At 44.4% G+C, this 20,651-nt stretch overlaps 1 long non-coding RNA gene across 1 annotated transcript; it reads left to right on the top strand.

Moving 5' to 3' along the window:
* Positions 1 to 784: 784 nt before the first annotated feature.
* On the top strand, positions 785 to 15,548 carry LOC142814239 (uncharacterized). Its single transcript, XR_012894876.1, has 3 exons — positions 785 to 898; positions 5,383 to 5,496; positions 14,930 to 15,548. It is a non-coding gene; the product is annotated as an uncharacterized LOC142814239 (long non-coding RNA).
* Positions 15,549 to 20,651: the final 5,103 nt, after the last annotated feature.

Raw genomic sequence — 20,651 nt, 5'->3', positions numbered from 1 at the left:
AATTGATCCACTATGGCACCACTACTTTGGGTTAAACATATGCTACGTTACTAATAAGACAAGAAATGTAGTAATTTATGCTATCTACATTATTAGCAACTACAACCATATGTTGAAGATTATAAGTTGTTTTTTCTCATGAAATGGCCTTCCAAAGTTCGGGAGTGGACCTATAATCGGAGGTGACCTAAATGCAGAATCATGAAGTTGACTTTTCTGAGGGGTCCCACGAACGGTCGTCGTCTGTTTATGTAGAATGGTTCAAGAAGTGCAGAAGGCAGATGCACTAATGCCTCTAATGACCATCACAAAAGATAAAGCAAAAAGTTTTGTGAAATCGAAAAATCTGCATGCCTTCACATTCGTGTGAAAATTTGCTGTCTAGGTTTCTGCTGGCTTCCCAAATCTCACCGAAGGGCAAAGCATGGTGGCCCTGCATGTTTAGACACTAGTGTTTTGAGGGAAGTGTCATTCACCACAATTGTTTGTCTTGTTGGAAAGAAGCCGGGAGAGTCTCATCCTTTTTGCTTATAGCAGCATCATCACCAAAATGCCTGTGACATGTTCTGTGTATTACGCATGGTAGATTCAGCACAAAGTTTGGCACTTGCAGAATATTTTTCTGTAGGGACTGTTCTCTTTTTCTGTTCAGGCTTTCAGTGCTCTTTCAATCTTAAAAGTTTTACTGAGAGTAACACTGCAGTTGCCCACTATATTCGTTCAAGTTTTTTTTCCTCTAAATTTTAATGCGTACAAAACTGAAGCTGTTCTCTTCTTGTGTGTCGTGTATGGAATTCAAGAATGCCATTAATGCAATGTGTTTTTTTTTGCTTCAGACGGAACTGCAGATTGCGAAAATAATACTGATGTTAAAGAAGAAGAAGCCGGACTATTCAGAGTGAGTTTTATTTTCATTGTGCTATTTTTCTATGCTAATCGTATTGCTCATAATGTTGGGCACCACTTTGGAGGTCGAGCCCTAGGAGAAGAAAGACAAAGAAAACGCATGCAATGGGTATGTGATGGCATTTGGCCAATCGCAGCACCGGGTGTCAAAGGGAAGCGCAGGAGAGGATAGGAGCAATTTACAATAGATTTTGTGCATTCAGGGGCTCTTTCTTCTAGCCAAGGGGCTCTCGAGCATGTTAATCCCAGGGATCCCCCCTCTCGCCCCCACAGCTTTCATGCATTTTTCATTTGGCTAACGCTACCTTCACATGCAAAAAATTCAAAATCAATGGTATATAAAAAATTTGTTCCGACTTGCAATTGAAGTCTCTTGCCTTGAACCAACAAATCAATGTGAGGCTCAATAACGGTCAGGCCCAGTCACATGTCAACTGCCAGATTCAGCAGATTCCTGTGCTCATTTGTCATGTAGGCCAATGTCGAGAATGCCTGTCAGTGTGCTCCCATTTGGAAAATGCATGAAAACTGCATAGCTTTCAGAGGCACTAATGAACAATTTAAATTCATAGGTGAACGAGATAGGCAAAATAAAGGGAATGTTTAATATATTTTTTCAAAGACCCTATTGCAATGTGCACAATTCACAGGGGTGATCCAACAGTTTCGATTGTGCCATTTTGCTACAATTCCCTATCCCTGCACCTTGCTGCGCACATTCAAGTACAGCTTGCGCCTACTGCGCCTGAGTTTACTGGTTTACCTGTTTAGATTGGACCGTTTCTGGCCTAAAAATATTGGTCGTAACAAACGCAACTAGTGCCTTTCCATAATGCCGCCGATGTCCTCTACTTGCTCCATTCCAGCAATGTACTTTTTGTCATATTCAGCGTAACTGAAGTATTGGTGCCGCCGTGTCTTTCTGTTAGTGAAAGTTTATCGTGCCATTGGTAGCCTATCTTGTTTGTTACGGAACCCGCGATATTGCGTAACGTCTTTTTATTATTTCTCCTCCTCGTTCACGAGTTAACTTCGCATACCTTAACTTAGCTACTGTGGCCAATTGGCTGCAGGTATCGGCACTGCTTGCTATGAACGGCCTATTCAAGCGAATTGGCCGTAAAACATTTTGTTCGATATTTCGCGAAGAAGTTGATGCCTCTTAATTGCGCTAGTCAACGTTCTTCGGTATGCCTATCGTAAAGTTAAGCCTTAATATCTACGTAGAACGCATCTAGCGCAATGTGGTGCTACTACATGTTTATCGCACATATGCGAGCGCTCGTCGCACGTCTCTATAAAGAAATCAACTGAACAGGATGCCTAGCCAGTGCAAATATAAATTGAGTGGTGAGATCAGTCACTAATAAAGAAGTGCTTTGACACATCTGCAACGACGTTAGAACAATCCGTGTTGTCGCCATATGACAAAAAAAAAGTCTATTCACCACAAGTGTGAAGCAGTGAATGTGATAGCAACAAATAGCAATGTTATAGAAATGAGGTTGGCAGCTCACTCTTTGGGAACCGATATTACGCAACTGTACTTGCAAAACTCTGGTTTATGAGTATGGCCGCTCCAGGAACACTCTTTGACATTATTTTCGCGTTGGCGGCTGCAGAGATGGTCAGAGTATGTTCTCACTTGCAATGATAGTTTTCTTTCCTTCATTCTTTGACTTGGGTACTAAAAACCTAATTAATGGCTGCTCTCTGGATGTCGGCCCTGTCTAAACTTCAGCATCATTTGTTGGCCCTGTCCAAATAACAGCAGCATTTGTCGGCCTTGTCTAAATTGCAGCGCACTAATAAGAACATTCTCCGAATATATATGAATGTTTTGCATCAAATGATCCTAAATTTTGTTTTGTCTGCTCCAGATTTGCTCCAAGACACAGTTCCTCCTGCTCCAAATCTGCTCCAAAACACTTTTTTTTGCTCCAAAAATTGCTCGAAATTATAAACTGGGTGGATCCCTGCTGAATTCATAATGTTCTAGTATGACGAGCGTATGTTGTTGCAAATGACTGCTGCATGTCTACTGCCTTATCTTTGGCACCCATCTTCAAACAGGAGAAGTGCGCATTGGGTATATACAAAACCTCGGATATTCTTGTGCAATAACTTGACCACTTGGCTCGTTTTCGGAGTCTGGCTCACTACAAGCTGCTAGTGAGCATTATTGCATAGCTCGCTTGTTCATTTTGTACTTCGAGACGTGCTCATTCACATGTGAGTGTGAGTAATAGCAGTTTTTTAGATCATCTATCACACCTCGGTTCGCCATCCAAGTTACTTGATGACCACGTAACCAGGGAATTTATCAGTGGCTAGCAGAACTCAGAAGAGGGACTTGTTAAACCCCTAGGAAACCGCTTTCAGAAACCGTGTAATAGTAGTATACAACTTCATTGTAAAAGGAAAACCAAGTTTGTTATAATATGTAGACTTCACGTTGAAAGCATTTTTGGACACATTGCTGATGCTGGGTTGAAAGCAGATCTCGACCTTCAAGTCAGCCTAGTGGATGCTCCAGTGATACTGTGGAAGTGCTGCGAAAACGCTCTTGCTACAGTACAAAGAGTACTCGGTGAGAGAGAAAGAAGTGTTGGCAAAAGTGTGCTGTCTACAGTACAAAGAGTACTCGGTGAGAGAGAAAGGAGTGTCGGAAAAAGTTGGCTGTCTAAGCCCCGCTAAGTTATGTCGTGAAGTTCTCAGCAACACAATTAATAGAGGAGAAAAACTACTTGGCTTTCACTTTTGTGTACTCTTGGGGGGGGGGGTGCATCAGCGACAGTGTAAATCTGTATCGTTGACACTGTTGTGTGTCCCGACATTTGTCTACCACTTCTGCTGATAACTATGCAGATGTACTGTATTTACTCGCATGATTTGTGCACCCCTAATATTTTGTCATGTTTACGGGGGAAAAAAATATTTACTCGCACATTTTGCGCTCCCCAACCCGCCCAAGTCAGCTCGCCGGCACGTGCACGAAGGGGCCTTGGATCTTTGGATTCTTTAGGTAGGAAAGCCGTTGAGGCGAGCGCAGCCAAATGGGCTGCGAGTGCGAAGTCCCTCGTTCTGAGGCGTTCCCCCGAACTAGGGTTCCTAGAATACCGTGCACGAATTCTCCAACCTGTTGACGGGTAGCCAGAACTGCTTGAGCGTTTGCCCCCTTTCTCTCCATCTCTACCACCGTGATAATGCACGCTTGCATCACGACAAGGGCAACTATGGTACCGAAGGCGTGCGAGCGCCAGTTCGGCCTGCTGTGCCAACTGTTCCCCTGGCTCTCTGTGTCCGCTCTGCAACGCGTGCTTGGTTGATTTTGGAAGTTTAGGTTTCGCCATCCATCCTTCGCATTTTTACTGTTCTCTTGTGATGGGCTACAGTAATAATGTATACAGCAAAATTCAAGTTCGCTGTTGTGAAGTTGGCCGAAGAAAACTGCAATCGTGACATCGCCAAGCACTCCAGCATGAAGTTCTTCGACGTGTGTCGACCGGCGCGATCGGTATGGGAGAAAGCGAAAGAGTGCGCACTTGCTAATGCAGGTTTCCTGGTGCTGAAGAAGGCCTTCTCAATTATGCGCGAACGCTCTGGTTCATGGGTATCGCCGTGTCGTGGGACCTAGTTTCTCCCAGCTTTGTCGAGAAAAAGCTTCCATAAAATGGGAAATTCGAACACGCTGGCCGAAACGGAGGCCAACGCGCTTTGGGATGGCAGTGACAGCGGCTGCGACGATGATTCTCAATCGGACCTCTCGATCAGTGATTCCGACTAGACAGCGCGTGACCGAATCTGACTGGCTTTTAATTTTTCGTAAGAGCCCTATAATCGTTTTAATGCGTGAATGCAAATGAACTTGCTTCTCCAATGTTCTACAGGATGTGAAATTACCTGCTTCGAAGAACTTCAAGATGGAACTTTTGGCTGCTTCAAAGTTCTCCTGAAGAAAAATTTTGCTGCTACAGAAATTGCTCCAAATCTAGAGTCCTCCATAGGACCACCGGTCACATAGCGATTCTGTGGTTGTGGCATCCTTTTTCCAAGAACGAAGCTATTAGGGCTAGGTGACTTCCTTACGATCAGGATCAGCTGTGTGTAAGTATAGATAAAAATTACTCCAAGTTTCCAAGCAAAGTACATTCCTAGCCCTGAAGAGGAAATACCAACTCCGCTGTTGTATCAGTTGGTTTTTACTAAACACTTACTCGGATCTGAATCCAAAGCTAATGCTTCATGTCTGGGTATAGCTCTGCTTCGAAAAATCGGTTTCCCTTAAAATTAGTCAGCCCTATGTGGCTTCATGCTATGTCTACTCTGTGGAAGTGGCATGGATCGGAGACTGAAACGTCCCATGTTTTTTGAGAGCTTGGTGGGAGGTGTCCTGTTTAGTTTGTCGAGAGTTGTCTGTGCACGCCTAGTCGGTGAAATAAGGGTACCGAGACTAATTCTGACCTGTGGGTGCAGGCAAGAGCTACGCAGGCACGTGGACTGCGTGCGCCAGTCCCAAGGCGGATTCTCGCGAATGACCTTCAACCACATCGTGGCACTTGTGCTCGGCCACATGCAAAACAACGCGCAGTAAGTACTGACAATAAAGAATTGCAGCATGCTTGGTATTGCCAGGGGGGGCTTGATGGTGCACAATCCCTCGTTTCATCACAAGGTGTTGTGTAGCGAGGGTGCCGGCAGGATGCATGTAGTACAACTGGAAGTTCACAGCTGAGGAGATGGAAGTAGTGCAAATGCTGCACGCCCATATGTAAGCAGGAACAGCTCTTCCACGTTCCCCCGCCGTAACCGCAAGCAGTTCTAATAGAGAAGCAGACGTGTTATAATGTAGGTTCCTTTTTTTTAATGTGACCATTTTGATTACTAGTAGTTAATTGTAGTCGGACGCTTTGATGTCATTGAGATAATTTCAAAATGTCCCATTCGTGGCGTGGATAGTGTTGTGCATTTACCTTAGTTTTTCGATACGCAGAGCACTGTTGTTGACAATAATAACATTTTAGTGGTCCAACGCTGATCTTTCACTCCGAAGTGAACATTATTTCAGTGTTCCTTTAGGGGACATAAGTGAAATAGGGAATCTGTTGAGCGTTCTCAGAGTACCATTTACCACTCTAATGTAGTTATTTTGCCATCCTAGCTTGGTCAATGCAAGTGAAAATCTAGGTCTGAATCTCGCTTTCAAATTTTGCGCACGATGTCACACATTTCCAAGTTTTATTGTACTTAGACTACATTGGCTCAAAGAAACTCCCAAAACAAACGAACGTCTCTGAGCGTCCCCGATGGGTTACAGCGAACGGAGTCTGCACTCTGGCGACTTCCCTAAAAACTACTTTGGACCATCGATAAGGCATCGGCGAGGTGCCCATAGATTCTTATTGTTGAACGCCGACCCTGCCTCCGCACCTCTTCTGTTGTTTCTCTCCACGAACGTTTTTTTTTTTGTTTTGTTAGGAACCCCTCAGTCCTTAGATGCCCCGCTGCTATGAGCACCCCACATCGCCAGATGAGGTTCGTGTTTTCACGTTGCTATCAATCTTTCGAAGACCGGTTGGCCAACTATTCTCCCCTCAGTTTTCGATCACTGGTTTTTGCGTTGGCGTCGTTAGCCTGGAGTGACCAGGCCATTTGCCAACATCGTCGGCCACTGACTGCACCCGATCGTCTGCGTCTTGTCTGGATTGGCTTCGTATTTTTCCAGTGCAAGCGCGTACGCTACCCCATCTACTCTGATAACTCTCGGATCATTCCATGTTTAGGCCTTGTTCTCGCTCACTTCGCATTCTGCTCAGCAAGCCCTTTGCGCGCGTGTGGAAGTGTAAAAATGGCTTTTACAAAATACGAATCGCGTCGGTAAGGCCGCGCAAGCCTGTCGGCACCACCAAAAGATTCTTTAACTTCTCCCAAATTTTTCTACACGTGAGTTGGACATTTCGCCTACCTTTCGAGGCAGCTACGCAACCTGCCTTTTTCCTGCGTGTTTTGGTTTTCAAGGTCGCCTTCCCGCCGTATTCTCCCCTTTCTCCACCCTGTCGCAACTCCTCGACCTTTTCTCTCAGGTCTGCTTCTCTCTGCTTATCGCAACTACTTCACCCGTCTCCACTGCTCCGTGATGTCAACCGCGCTGGCTCGAATTCAGAAGTTTCGTTTTTTGACTAGAGCAGTTCCACGCATTCTCGCTTGTGTGTTGCGTGTGAGTGTCCTACTCGCGTTTGGTGTGCGTGTGTGGTCAGGATGGCGGATGGGAGGCCTTCCGCGCTGTTTCATACTGCTCAACAAAACGTCGAAAGTTTGACCGCTTGGCTTGGGCGTAATGCGCGTGTTAGGTACCGCGTTGTGAAGTGCTTGCTCATAGCTGTTAATCATCTGGCAGCCAACTTGCCGTTTCGGGCATGCTGGTATTCAGCCGTGAAGATGGTTAAAGCTTGGGGAGCGTCAATGGTGGCTGCATGTGTGCGAAACTGTTTTCGCGGTGCTGACTTTGTCAACGTCAGGCCCGAAGCCAGCCCGAAGCTTCCAAATAGGACCATTCCGGCGGCGATTTGTGGCGGCGCATTGTCGACTCTTACGTGGGAGAGCGGGCGGGACATCTGTTCGACAATTTTATTATGGCCGATGATGCTGACACCGCAGAACCGTGCGTGGATGAGAACATTGGGAATAAAGTTCATTGCAAGAGCGATCTGCAGGAATTGGATGGAAATGGTGACGAAACTTTGGAGCAAGTGCCCACAAGCGTGCTTGTACCAATCGGCTACATTAATAGCCTGAGGCAGCTTGCATATGCCACAGGCTCGGCAAAAAGCAGGATGCTGCTCAAATAAACTCGAGGCCATCCTTATTGCCTCTGCTCTTTGAATCACATGGGTCGCGGACTTTTTGGGGAAAGAAATTGTGTGTTCACTGGCAACTTTTCTTTAAAGCTTTGTTTTTATGCATTTACAACTGTAAATGCTGGTGCTAACAGGACCTGAACCAGTAACAAACTATGGTCTAGCGTATGTGGAACCTTTCTAGAAGTCGTTCATTTTCACCACAGGACACTGGTTTCTTGTGAAAGAATACTTGCATTGTAAAGGGGTAAAAGGACATAAAGGGGGAACCGGACACAGTAAATTTTGTCTAATAGATGCATGCATGTGTGATATAAAAGTTCCAGTGTGGTGGCAGACGTTAAATACTACTGCAAAGTACTTAAGAAGCAATTAAGGGGAGAAGCGGGTCTCTGAGACCGTAAATTTTTTTGAAAATGCTATATTTAGATTCTTCCACTATCGCTGCATAATCTCGCCAATTTTCACGCGTCCTAGACTGGTAATTTAGCCATGAGAGTAGTTTATGCGACGTTAGTGAGTTGAATTTTTGGCGATGGACGCGTGAAAAAACGGGCTTTTTTAGCGCCTTGGTGTTGCTGTTCTACGCTTGCTACAGCAGCTGTCTTGGTCGCATTCGAAAAAGCCGCCCCTTTTCCTTCATATCCCGCCACGCTTGTTTTCGTCCACTCAGTATCCGCGTAAAAAAATGAATCCATATAAAAAAAGCCCCGTAACGTGAGCCTATTGGTGTGGTGAGTACACAGGACTAAATCGCGCCTTTCGAATCGCCGGGCCTCCCGAGCTATCTGCTGCGTGTGGCAGCTGAGTGCACGCAGCAGACAGCTCGGGAGTGTATGTCACTTTGTACTCATCGGCTTCCTGAACTCGCGTGAGCTAGCGAGAAATTAGAGCAAGCATCTCTGTATAGTCTCTACGTTCGACAGTATACTGGTACGGCGCTGAACGGGCCTGACGAAGCCGCCGGGACAGTGCGGTAGGCCTATGCTCTCGGCTGCGTTTTCCCGAGCTGTCTGCTGCGTGCGGCAGTAGAGTGCACGTGAAGCGGCGAGTCTATCTCGCTCACATGTCTTTGTTCTCGTCGGCTTCCTGAAACCGCGCGAGCTAGCGAGAAATTGGAGCAAGCGTTTCTCAAGTCTGCACATTCAGACACTCCGCCGAACCAGCCTGACGAAGCGCGCCGCAGCCACCGGGCGAGTGCGATAGGCAAGCCTACGCTCTCGGCCACCTTTTGAACCTGGCTTGAACCTTTCATCATGCCGAAGCCGTATCGCAAGTTCGCACCGCTCACAAGTTTGGATAAAAGCGCAAGAAATCTACGGCAAAAAGAGATGATGGCGTGGGTATATTTGATGCGCAGCAAGTACAGGACGGCGCGGCAACGGAACACGATCCGTTGGATGAAACACCGACATCTCCGCCTGTTTCTCTGGCTGCCTCGGACGACGTCGGCACTAGGCAGCGCATAAGGAAAAACACAACCTTTTTGACGAGGGCCGATCGTGGGCAACAGCAGAAAGTGAGTGCTGATAAGATGAGCACCTTATCAGCAACTTCGGCAAGCGAACGCTCGCGACAGAGCGCGAGGACTCGGACCCGTCTGCGGCTACCTGCAGGATCGTCGATTTATCCGCAATAAACATTCTTGAAAAAACGGCTAAATGCTGGACATGCAGTGGGACCATTTCTATTGAAAAAGGTGAGCATGAATATGGACTTGTGATGAAGCTGATTTCAGAGTGCCGCAATTGTGGACTTGACAGTGAGTGGAGCTCTAGGAGGGTACCCAGTCATGCTAAATGCACTGCATTCGAGGTCAGTATCCGTGCGTCTCGTGCCGTGCAAAGCACAAGGAATAGCCAGGCAGCCCTAAACGACATCTTCTCTGTAATTGGAATTTCTCACAGGGGACTTCACCACAAAAGCTAACAGAGCCATTCGAAAAATAAACTGAATCCTGTGTCAACAAGAGCTGCAGACAAGGTCCTCTCTGATTGCGCCATGTCAGTGAAATCATACTAAGATCTGTGCTTTGACAACCCAGGTAATGTGGCAATCTGTTATGATGGTGCATGGATAACCAGAGGCCACCTGTCGTACATTGGTGTGGGTGTTGTTATAGAGCTGTTTTCTGGCCAAGTTTTAGACTATGTTGTCCTGTCAAATTTTTGAGCCAGCTGCAAGCGCGCAGAAAAATACAGTGAAGATCGGGCCACATGGGAGTGGAGGCAGCAGTCACTCTTTTTGAGCGCTCAATTTCCCATCACGGCTTGCGGTACACAGTGATGGCGTGTGATGGGGACAGTAGATCATTTCATGCTGTTGAAGACTCCACAGTTTATGGTTTCATACAGGTTCAAAAGTTGCAGCGATGGCGTAGTGGATAGAGCATCCGCCTCGCATGCAAAAGGTCCGTGGTTCAAATCCCGGTGCCGCGCAGTTCCCAACCGAAAAAAAAAATCCGCGTGGTGATGGAACTGCATTAAGAAGACTGGGGTGCGGCCTCACCGGTAACCACCGCCGGGAACGCACTCCCTCACCAGAGAAGGGTTGGCCACCCTGGTGCAGCATCTGGCCACTACTTCCCACATGCATACGTCAAATGACTCACGGCCCTCGGTCCCCAGCAGCTGCGAAGCAACTGACCACGGCGGCGGTCAGATCTGCAACGCAGCAAAGGGTGCTAAGAATCTCTGGATCCAAACAGGCAGCCAATGGAACCTGAACTTGGCAACGTTTAACGCTAGAACCTTATCTAGTGAGGGAACTCGAGCTGTACTATTCGAGGTGCTAGAGGGTGTTAAATGGGATATAATGGGGCTCAGTGAGGTTAGGAGGACAGATGAGGCTTATACGGTGCTACAGAATGAGCACATCCTTTGCTATAGGGGCTTGGCTGACAGAAGACAACTGGGAGTGGGGCTCCTAATTCACTGAAATATAGCTGGCAACACAGAGGAATACTATAGGTATAATGAAAGGGTGGGAGGTATTGTAAATAAACTGAATAAAAGATACAAGATGAAGGTGGTACAGGCTTACGCACCTACATCCAGCCATGATGACGCTTCAGTTGAAAGCTTCTATGAAGACGTGGAATCGGCAATGAGTAAGGTAAAAACACAGTATACCATACTGATGAAACACAGTATACCATACTTTAATGCAAAGTTAGGGAAGAAGCAGGCTGGAGACCAGGCAGTAGGAGACTATGGCATCGGTACTACCAGAGAAGAGCTAGTAGTAGAATTCCCAGAACGCAATAATTTACGGATTTTGAATACCTTCTACCGAAAACGAGGAAACCGTAAGTGGACATGGAGGAGCTCTAATGGCGAAAATAAGAACGAAATAGACTTTATAATGAGTGCACACCTAGGCATCGTGCAGGATGTGGAAGTGGTTGGCAAGGTACGATGCAGTGACCATAGAATGGTACGGTCTCGAATTCGCCTAGGCTTGAAGAAGGAACAACAGAAACTGATACGCAAGAAGCCAATCAATGAGCTAGCACTGAGAGGGAAAGTACAGGAATTCAGTCTCGCTTCAGAACGGGTACTTTGCTCTTAGTGAGGAAACCAACCATAGCGTAGATACAATGAATGATAATCTGATGAATATATTATAGAGGGTGCAGTGGAAGTTGGAGGCAGGGTAGTTAGACAAGACACTGGCAAGCTTTGCCAGGAAACGAAGAATCTCATTAAGAAACATCAAATCATGAAAGTCTCAAGTACAGCAGGTAAAATAGAACTGGCAGAGCTTTCAAAGTTGATTAATAGGTGTAAGGTATGCGATGTGAGAAGGTATAACTAGGAGAGAATTGAACACGCTCTGAAAAACGGAAGAACCGTCAAAGCAGTGAAGAGGAAACTTGGGATAGGCAAAAATCGGATGTATGCACTAAGGAACAAAGAAGGCAAAATAACTACCAATATGGATAGGATATTTGAAATAGCGGAGGAGTTTTACAGAGATCTGTACAGTAGCCGGGATAACCACGACTTTAATATTATAAGAACTAGCAGTAACCCATATGACACCCCATCAGTAATGATAAAAGAAGTCAGATAAGCTTTGGAGAGCATGCAAAGAGGCAAAGCTGCTGGGGAGGGTCAGGTAACATCAGATCTGCTGAAAGATGGAGGACAGATTGTGTTAGAAAAACTAGCTACCCTGTTTACGAGATGTCTCTAGACGGGAAGAGTACCAGAGTATTGGAAGAACGCATTTATATGAAGCGTCTCTCGTAATCATATGGTGGTTTTGGGACGTTAAACCCCACAAATCAATCAAATCTATCGACAAGGACTTAAAGAATTACAGGCCGATCAGCTTGCTCTCCGTAGTATACAAGCTGTTTACAAAGGTAATTGCTAACAGAGTATGGAAAACATTAGAATTCAATCAACCAAAGGAACAAGCAGGATTTCGAACAGGCTACTCAACAATCGACCATATTCATACTATCAATCATGTAATAGAGAAATGCTCAGAATATAGCCAACCACTATACATAGCCTTCATAGATTGCGAGAAGGCGTTTGATTCAGTAGAAATCTCAGCCGTCATGCAGACACTGCGGAATCAGGGCGTCGATGAAGTATATATAAACATCCTGGAAAATATCTACAGGGGATCAACTGCTACCATAGTGCTTCATAAAGAAAGCAACAGATTACCAATCAAGAAGGGTGTAAGGCAGGGGGACACGATCTCCCCCTTGCTATTTACCGCGTGCTTACAGGAGGTTTTCAGAAGCCTAGAATGGGAACAGTTAGGGATAAGAGTTAATGGAGAGTACCTTAGTAACCTGCGCTTTGCCGATGACATTGCATTGCTGAGTAACTCAGGGGACGAATTGCAACTCATGATTACGGAGTTAGACAAGGAGAGCAGAAAGGTGGGTCTTAAAATTAATCTGCAGAAAACGAAAGTAATGTACAATAACCTCGTAAAAGAGCAGCGCTTCGAGATAGGTAGTAGTGCACTTCAAATTGTAAAAGACTATGTCTACTTAGGGCAGGTAATAACCGCAGAGCCCAACCACGAGATTGAAGTAACTAAAAGAATAACAATGGGGTGGAGCACATTTGGCAACCACTCTCAAATTATGACAGGTAGATTGCCACTATCCCTCAAGAGGAAGGTATATAACAGCTGTATCTTGCCGGTACTTAGCTACGGAGAGAAACCTGGTGACTTACAAAGAGGGTTCAGCTTAAGTTGAGGATGACGCAGTGAGCAATGGAAAGAAAAATGGTAGGTGTAACCTTAAGAGACAAGAAGAGAGCAGAGTGGATTAAGGAACAAACAGGGGTTAAGGATATCATAGTTGAAATCATGAAGAGGAAATGGACATGGACCGGGCATGTAGCGCGTAGACAGGATAACCGCTGGTCATTAAGGGTAACTGACTGGATTCCCAGAGAAGGCAAGCGGGTTAGGGGGAGACAGAAGGTTAGGTGGGCCGATGAGATTAAGATGTTTGTGGGTATAAATTGGCAGCAGCAAGCAAAGGACGGGGTTAACTGGCGGAACATGGGAGAGGCCTGTCCTGCAGTGGACGTAGTCAGGTTGATGATGATGATGACAGGTTCAAAAAGAGGACTGTATAAGCCATGTCCAAAAACTAATGGGTACTGCACTACGTAGTCTTTTTCAAAAGCATAAAGGTTCTGGTGAAACACCAAGTGGAAGAGGCTACTTGACAAATGATGTCATAGAGAGATTGTCGAGATACTATGGCTGGGCTCTGAAGTACAATGTTGGTGACGTAAATGCAATGCACCGGGCAGCCATGGCCACATATTATCATGTGACATCGACTGATGAAAGGTCCAACCACACCTTGTGCCCAAGTGGCAGTGACTCATGGTGCAAGCAGAATGCTGCTGCTGCAAGGGGAGAACCGCTGCCAAGGCACACCTACAACTTTCCACAAAATGTCCATGATGCACTACTTCCAGTCTACGATCGACGTAATGACAAAGAGCTGCTAAAACGCTGCCAAAGAGGCAAGACACAAAGTGCAAACGAGGCACTCCATTCTGTCATATGGTCTCTAATGCTTAGAGAGAAGCATGCTTCACTCATAGCTGTTGAGACTGCAGTTGCTGAGGCCGTGATGCACCTCAATTCAGGAATGAGAGAAGCCTCCACACGTATCCTCAAAGAACTTCAGCTAGAGCAAAACTCCATGAGCGAGCAACGGGCAGAAGAGAAGGATTCTCGTCGGATCATGAGTGCCGAGCGAAACCGTTCAGCATCTTCCAGGTTCCTGCTACAAGCAAAGCAGCGGCAACGACAAAAGTGTGACAGACTACTGCCCTGGTGCTTTCTGAGGCATTTATATGCAAAGAGAAGCATTTTTGTTTCTGTAGAATTTATTGAAAATACAGAGCTTCGTTTTTTGCCATTTTCTCAGTTTGTTTTTTGGCCGCTTTTCATTCTTCTGACAAGCGCTTCTCAGCTTTGGTACACTGCAATTTGATAATTTTTGTCTTGATGAGAAGCTGCATGCTTAGTGAGTCCAAGAATGGGCCATATGCAACTATAGGACACCATAAATTAAAAAAAAATGAAATACAAAAATTATCGTTCCTTGATAATGCAAGGATGAACTTCTAAACCTTGTTGTAGACTTTTCTAAACTTGTTCTAAACTTTTGTTGTAGAAAAGCTAGAGCACGAAACTTGCTTTTTGCACTCTTTGCTGATTGTAGAATGCAATGACATTTAATTAATCAAGATCTATCCAGCCAATTAACTGAAAAGGTGATCAAAAGATCTTTCAAATAATGACTAATTAAAACCGAAATGGTAAGAGGTACATAAAAACTGAGTTCATATTTGACATCTGCACATGTAAATACAGCATCTCGTAAGTTTTCATCACCCTAGCTTAAATAGTAAGATGCCTGATGGCTAAGTGCCTCTTCCCCGTTAATAAACAACTTAGCAATATGCTTTTGCAACGTAGAGGCATAGAAATAACATACTAATTTGGCTTGATCGCTTTGTTTTCAGTTCTGGCTGATAGCAATATTTTTCGTGACCCATGAGATTCATATCAAGATTCAACCATATGTCAAAACAAGTGTATTATATGTTCACTAAAAAGGCTGTTTGAACGAGTGTTACAGAAAGTTTTTAAAAAACTTTCAGATGAGCACAGAAGATTCTGCCCGTGGAGACAGCATCTCCTTGAAAGTACTGCAGCTCCAGCAAGAACACTGCACGTGGTCATGGCTTCTTTTTCTTTTTCTTTTCAACATTGTTTTCAGTCTACTTTCAATTGTTTTTATGCTTGCTTTAGTTTGTTCGTCGTGATTTACAGAAGACTGTATATGAGGGCATGCATGCTTTCTGTACAAAGTTTTTAGATTTTTTTTTCCAAGAGAGCGAGCACTAGTCCATTGTGTTGAGCTCCACCGGGCTCGAAAATGTGCCGTATGTGAGGTCGGTTGGGGCTGTCTGATCTCTGGGCACATATAAGAAGAAATGTGCCAAGTTTGTGCTTTCCTGTGCCAAATGCCATCTTGGCTTCTTGGTTTCTCTACGGTGTCACTTACGAAGCTGTCTTGCCGGTGACTGATATAAACTGGTCTCTCAGCTATTTTTTTTTTTTTGCACCATGCGATCCTTTGCCAGGTGCTGTGCACGTGGCAAAGTAGTAATACGTTCAAAATGGTTGCGCTTCACCCGACCTGGCCTTGCCGCAGACGTGCGTGCAGGTTTTGGTCATTATTGCTCAAGAACAAAATAAAAGATTTTTGTAAGATTTTCTTCTGCTCGACATTTCTTGAGCACTTTTTTGTATGTTTATGTCTCAAAAATAAGGCAAGAATAAAGCTCAGTTTACGAAGGCTTGTGGAAGGTAAACAATGCTTTCGGTCTTCGTGAAGAATAATACAATGCTTTGTTGGGCGTGCTGGTTCGTTGCGGAAAAGATTGGAGCACAAGAACCGATGAGACGGAAGAGAGAAAACTGCTGCGCTCGTGTAGTCTCATCTCATCTTGTGTCTCCTCCATTTCTGCGCTTCTCGTAAAGCATGTGCCTTTTTTGCCTTACAGATAACTAGCTCGAGGTGTGTGAAACGCAACTGTGCCGCGAGTAACGTAATTTCTACATTGGCGTTAGGGGCTCCCCGCAATGCCATGGATGTTATAGATGAACGTTGACTTGCTTTGAAATAGTGCCTGGTGGACTTTCTCCTCTACATTTGTTGCTAGTTTTCAGTGTTCATAATAAAGATGGCGATATGTTGCCTTTACATGGCTGCTCCCCATGTGCACTGCAACTTATTCGTGTTCGCAAAGCTACGTCTGGCTGCTGTCCAGCTAAGCTTTGAGAAAATCTTCTCTGAAGTGAGCGTTGCACATCTCAACATGCGAATGCAAGTAGCTACTCAATATCGAAGTCCCATATCTAACTAGTGATAGTTTTAAAACGTCCCTTTTAATGTGTTGGAGTCCGAATGGTAATGGGGGCAAGCTCTGCTCCAAGATATTGCAATCCTGTCAATGTTGAAGCATCATAGGGTCCCGGCTTGTCCATTGTGTGTTGTCCGTTCTCGTGGTGAAGAGTGATGCTGATAACAATGCAAGGTACCTGCTAATGGTGTCTGTGATTCTGATGAGCTTGTCTGTTGTGCGTCTGTACCCACTATATGCCAAGACGAACAAGCACGTTCCAGAGCGCCCATTCTTCCTGCCGTAGTTGAAAACAATCGTGAACGCGCTTTTGCCCACGAAAGGCGACGCTGACGAAGATCGCAAGCTAGCGCGCTGGCGAGAAACGCGCTAGCTTGCGATCTTCTAAAGCATTCGAGAAGCAGCGGAGACCCCGAGGACACAGCTAGTGCGTGGTCGCTCATTCACATGCGCGAGTGGGCAACGTCGCCGGTGATTTATGGTAAGAACGGTCCCAAGTGCTATGCCCGCTTGTCATGACTCGCTTTGTGGAGATACGGGGATTTTTTTTGTAAAGCATTGTTGAAACATGCATTTCAGTGACAAATACATTATAGCATAAATCCAGTGTAACTAGGCTTTACATGAAATGTCCGAAAGAATTGTGGGAACTGGCAGGTCCGATCACTTATTCTAAAAAGGGCTTACTCTAAAATAGTTTTGGAAGGGCTCCTGAAATTGTGTCCAAAAACTGTTTGGAAGAGAACTCTATCGGTAATTGTGAAAAAATCATACTTTAAATTTTGTTAAGGGGGAGGGGGGATGTGGAGGAAGTTTTTGAAGGCTAATGAAGGGCAGTCTTGCGGAAATGGTAACTGGCATTTCACTTTATTGCAACATATGCTTGTACTGTTGCATGCAAATACTTAGTACAATAGCTGCAGTTTTCATGCACATGAGGACTATCTGGTCTATTTGCTCTTTCCCTTAGCCCAAGCTCCCACTCCTTGCTGCTCTCATTGGGGCCTCGTAGCCTTAAGACTGAATGTTCTGTTCAAATTTGCATCCTACTTGTGTTCTGATTCGGGGCACATCCACTTTTTCTGCTGCAGACATCTCCATTTACAGTTATTAATTAGAATTAGGTCAGTCTTTTCATTTGATTATTTGCAATATAGGCAAAAGGCAGACATCAGTCTTCAGTACCATGACTACGCTGAAAGCTTCACGGCTGCTGGTTGCACGTCTCGTAGCAGTTTATTCAAGATTTGAAGTTCTGAGAGTTGATATAGGAAATACTTCAACCACTCCTCAGCTTGAGAGTGCTTTTGCTGATATGGCAAACTCCCCAAGTTGCGTAAGTGAGACGAGAGATTCAGTGCTTGAGCATGTATATATGAACACCAACTTTTGAAAGCAAACTTCTCCGTGCAAGTTGCTCATGAGAAAAACTCGGTGGCTCTTGACACTTGATTTGTGGTGCCCCTTCTGTTTAATATCTGTACGAGAATACTGAATAATATTTGTAAAACACTAATAGGTCATGGGATTTTCGGAAAGATCAGAAATAGGTGGTTGTTAATGATTTTGGGCAGTGTTAATAATTTTAAAGCATTTGTTTGAAGTTCATAGAATGAAATTCATATTAAATAGCTTTAGAGTAACAAAGAATTGTTCTCGAAGTTGATACTGAACAATGTCCACATCTTTTATCAATAGAAGTATGGCATATTGCGCATTGTCGGGCATTCTTTCTGAAAGCACAAGTGTAGCACACTGCATCTATAAGCTTTTTCTTTTTTTGTCGGTGAATGTCAGACTCTGTGGAAAGTGCACAAAATTTTGTGAATGTTTCCTTCTCTGAGGTATATAAGCTGCACTCTTGTGGTTAATACCGTCATATGTCAGCTAAGACTAGATATTAATTTTTCCTCCAGTCATTATGCTTGATTGTAGACAGCTCACATTTTAAATACGTGCTTAAACATTGTTCTAATGTAACCAGATGTAACCAAATATCTGTAGTAATGAAATAAATAAAAAATAGTGTTGCAATAAATATAGTGTTAAAAATAAACCTTTAGAGTGAATTTTTTTATACTATAACGAACTTATTTTTATGTAAGATGCAAGTTTGTTATAATGAGGTTTGAGTGTACAAGGTTTTATTTGGAAAAGATACTCTGCCAATTATAACTTATATGAAAAATGAATTGAATAGTATGACATTTTTTTACACAGCTTTGAATGTTTGTGCACCACAACTCTTAAGACAGTGGTGCATGAATACGCGAGTAAATGTGCCAGTAGGTTATAAATAATCATTAGGGAAATGCCAGTTGTAGGTAAAGGCATGTTTTGGTCAACGAAAAGATGTGGCACTGGAATTCGAAGCATAAGCATCCGTGCATTTTACTTTGGAGAATACAGTGTCAAGTATGCAAATGTAGGCACACCTCGATCAAGGAAAATGTACCAGTAGAACCTCATGCATACATGTGTGCCTCTGCTTTTGGAGAATATATTGCTAGCTAATTGAAAAAGATTTTGGCAGTTGGGAGGCCCCCTGTTCACATGTGGCACCCGAAAGTCCTGGCTACTGAAATTAAAAGCACAAGTTTAACACTCTTTGCTGGTACCTTTTTACCGGGTGCTGCTGACAAAGTATTGCAGCGTTATTTTTGGGCAACCTTTTTCACCAGCACAATTTGGAGTCTAAGTTGTTGCTTATCGAAAGCTGCTCTGATTCTCGGTGTTGGTCATATTCTCGGGCACTATATAAAGTATATGCAATATATGGTGTCTTAACTCTCACTGAGGTTCATACCCTTATGCAGATGCCGACACCTGTAGTACCATTAGACCATTTGATGCAAGTTACCTGTTTTTCAGTTTTTCTCAGTATTTAGTATGCAGTGCTGCTACAGTGCCCCATAACAAACAATAGGGACTGCTTCATTTGGTGAATTGAGCTAATTCACAGTCTGTAACCCTGAGGGTTTGTCTACGCAACCCTATTAAGTCTCCTGTAATGGTGATTTGAACTGCACGACTCCAGCTGGAATGGATTAGTTTGCTTGTTTTCATGTACGGACACAATTATCAGACTGTAGGTCTCACCATTGTGGAGAGCTTTTTAAATTTTTATTGAACAAACATAATGAAGCAATCCAAACAAGCATACCGACACACTGCCGGGATTCCTCGCTCAAGCAGTGTAATGCCAATTTACTGAATGCACATCAGCTGGTCTTATATTTGGCAAGGTTCCTTTTGGCGTTGCATAAATCTGTTGCAAGACTTTTGTGTGGTTGTTGCCAGACTGCCACTTAATTTGGCTGAAAAGTTTTCTTCTGTAGTTGTGGTTTCTCCGTAAGAGTTTAGTGCTATCCGCGATGCATTTCTTGGCTGAAATTTTTTTTTCTGTAGTTGTGGCTTCTCTGCAAGAGTTTGGTTCTATCCGTGGTGCATTTCGCGAGTGCATGAGCGACGCTGGACGCGCCCAACTGGTAGGTGTTCTGTGCCGCGCCTAGCAGAAGTCGAGCGCGGCGCTGCTGCGCAATTAAGAGGCCCAAATATGAGCACACGGGCCTCCATCGGAAATGCAGCCGCCGCGTCCGGGATATGAACCCGCGACCTGCGGATCAGCAGCGGAGTACCTTAGCCACTAGACCACAGCGGCGGGGCGGGGAAGTTTTTCTTCACCACAGTAATAACTCAATTATATTGTTAAGAGGGAATGAAAATGTTACCAGGGAATGTTTTAATGAAGTGAAATCCTTCCTAAGTTTCTGCTGCGACCATTATCCTTGAATGTTCTTAAATGTTGCCAGGAAATGTTTTAATGAAGTAAAATCCTTCCTAAATTTCTGCTGCGACCATTATCCTTGAATATTCTTTGTGGTGCGGGCTGCCTATGTGACTCTTTCGCGCCTTGTACTGGAGCATTGCAAAGCGGGCTACAGTACAATTTACGAAAGCGTTTTGTAATTGCATTGTTATGGATGGGAAAAAGCAATCGTTTTATGGACCAGTCGGAGCATTTGCTGCTTAAGGAAAATTGTTTTCTTTCACCAAAAAATGAATAGCGTCATCGCTGCTTTATCGAAGCTGCCGTGAGCCGATGATTGTTACGAATCTTTTTAAATGCTTTATCTCTGCTGTATACTAGAAGCGCCACAAAAAGGTTTGCGCTTTAGTCTCTGATAAATCTAATCAGGCTTGCTTACAGTAACTAGGAGCGATGGCAGCAGTTTGCAAAGTGGCGAAGAATAAAGCAGTGAACTCGAGTACAGCGGGAAGCTCAGCTTCTAAACTTACCCCACAGCTTGACCCACCGTACCAGGGAGAAAGTGAAAGACCGCGGTTGTTTTTTTTTTTTTTTTTGCACGATGAAGGACTAATTAAGAACCAGGCAAGTTAGTTTTTATTCAACTTGAATTGTCTTTGGCAGCTCGCAATACAACTCTGACAG

Source organism: Rhipicephalus microplus, chromosome 4 (assembly GCF_043290135.1).
Source record: "Rhipicephalus microplus isolate Deutch F79 chromosome 4, USDA_Rmic, whole genome shotgun sequence".
In the NCBI taxonomy this organism is placed as follows: domain Eukaryota; kingdom Metazoa; phylum Arthropoda; class Arachnida; order Ixodida; family Ixodidae; genus Rhipicephalus; species Rhipicephalus microplus.
This window is presented reverse-complemented; position numbering and strand designations above follow the sequence as displayed.